This window comes from Numida meleagris, chromosome 1 (genome assembly GCF_002078875.1).
Source record: "Numida meleagris isolate 19003 breed g44 Domestic line chromosome 1, NumMel1.0, whole genome shotgun sequence".
Lineage (NCBI taxonomy): Eukaryota > Metazoa > Chordata > Aves > Galliformes > Numididae > Numida > Numida meleagris.
Genome location: NC_034409.1, coordinates 8,601,443 through 8,603,736, shown reverse-complemented (window position 1 = coordinate 8,603,736; position 2,294 = coordinate 8,601,443). Strand labels below are relative to the sequence as shown.

General features: G+C 46.2%; 1 non-coding gene across 1 annotated transcript; it reads right to left on the bottom strand.

Annotated features, from left to right (window-relative positions):
* Window positions 1,423-1,494, bottom strand: TRNAA-UGC. The gene has a single exon. It is a non-coding gene; the product is annotated as a tRNA-Ala (tRNA).

Sequence of the window (2,294 nt, the reverse complement as noted above, 5' to 3'; positions counted from 1 at the left end):
AAATATAACCTCCTTCACTCATTCTTAGTAGCAAGCAGTAGCATCCAGACCACCTATGTATGAGAAATGTTCACATTTTGGAGATTGTCTGTGGTCTTCACCACATCTGATATTCCGTTTGTAACTTGTCGCCCTGCCCGCAAGGACTTCTTCCTGTCCCCAGCCACCCACCGCATTTACACATCAATATGATGAGTGGCAAAACGGCATTTATTGCATCGTTACATTGTCTTATATACGTTCCCTTATCACCTCGTTAGCTTCATCTACGCCCAAGCGCACTAGGCAGGGGAGGTCCTATCGCGTCACATCCCGTACTTTCGGTTGCCGCCTACTACAACTGTCCCAAACCTATAGGTTACAACTTAGTTTAAATAGTCCAAATAAATCAATCTGATTCCTCAGCTGAATCCTATTGAATTCATTGATCATAGAATCATAGAATCATAGAATTAGATACAAGATCACCTAGTCCAACCATCCACTACCAATAACCCCACTAAACCCCACTAAACCATGTCTCTCAACACTGTATCTAAATGTTTCTTGAACACCTCCAGGGACAGTGACTCAATCACCTCCCTGGGCAGCCCATTCCAGCGCCTGACCACTCTTTCAGAAAAGCAGTACTTCCTAATGTCCAGCCTAAATCTCCCCTGGGGCAACTTGAAGCCACTCCCTCTCGTCCTGTCACTAGTTACAAGAGAGAAGAGGCCGACCCCCAGCTCACTACAACCTCCCTTCAGGTAGTTATAGAGAGTGATAAGGTCTCCCCTGAGCCTCCTCTTCTCCAGACTGAACTATCCCAGCTCCCTCAGCCGCTCCTCATAAGGCCTGTGCTCCAGACCCCTCACCAGCTTCATCGCCCTCCACTGAACATGGTCCAGGGCCTCAATGTCATTCTTGCAGTGAGAGGCCCAAAACTGGACACAGTACTCAAGGTGCGGTCTCACCAGTGCTGAGTACAGAGGGACAATTACCTCCCTACTCCTACTGGCAACACTATTTCTGATACAAGCCTGGATGCCATTGGCCTTCTTGGCCACCTGGGCACAGTGCTGGCTCATGCTCAGGCTAGCGTCAACCAACACCCCCAGGTCCGTTTCCTCCACACACTCTTCCAGCCACTCTGCCCCAAGCCTGTAGCGCTGCCTAGGGTTGTTGTGGCCAAAGTGCAGGACCCGGCACCTGGTCTTGTTGAACCTCATCCCACTGGCTTTGGCCCAGAGATCCAGCCAGTCCAGATCTCTCTGTAGGGCCTTGCTACCCCCAGGCAGATCGACACTTCCTGCCAGCTTGGTGTTGTCTGCAAACTTACCAAGGGTGCTCTCAATGCCCTCATCCAGGTCATCAATAAAGATATTGAAAAGGACAGGCCCGAGCAACGAACCCCTGGGGAACACCACTCGTGACTGGAAAGTATGGAGATGCTGGGGGTTGAACCCAGGGCCTCCTGCATGCAAAGCAGGTGCTCTACCGCTGAGCTACATCCCCTGGATGGTGATGAGGATAATGATGGTGATTGATGAAATGCATGTTTTAATCAAGGGTACCATATATGTTTGATGTGAATTTAATAATTCTATTTGTAACATATCATACGTTGAAATAAAATTATATTTTTAGTCTGGATACAATTGCTTATGGAGGTGTTGTACTTCAGACAGGAGAACGATTTTACAAAATCTTGTATTTATATGTATAGTTACTTCACAGGTGCTTATGAAGACTTACATGTATTACCAAATCTAAAGAAACAGTAGCAAAAAAAGGATTATTAAAAATATTTTAATGAAAATGTCATAATGCTATGTGATGGGATTCCAAACCAAGGGGTAGAATTGCTCCCCCTTTCCTTGAAGAGCAAATACACAGACATCCTCTAATACCTAGAGTAACATCTTTTACAGTGCATTACAATGGAGCAAGATAGCTTAGTAATTAGGGAAAAAAAATCACCTATGCAGGATGAGTTCAGGTGAAACATAAAGGCTAAAAAGGAAGCTACCATTTGAGCGTTGGGAATATGTGATTTCTCCTTTGCTTTTTCTACTCCAATTCTATTCAGTGGGCTGGCTAAAAGCCATTAAGTCCCATTCCCTCCCTAGGACCACAGGGAAATTCTTCTATCTCCCATCACTGCTGAAGCTGAATTGTAGAGATCTTCATTTCTCCATGTGCAACTCTGCTGTTAGCTCAGGGCCCTCTTACCTCTGCCCTTCATCTGAAAGCTGTGGGCTTACTGGCTCATGCCATCACTTGCCTTTTGTCCTCGAGCTCTCGTAACAGGTGCA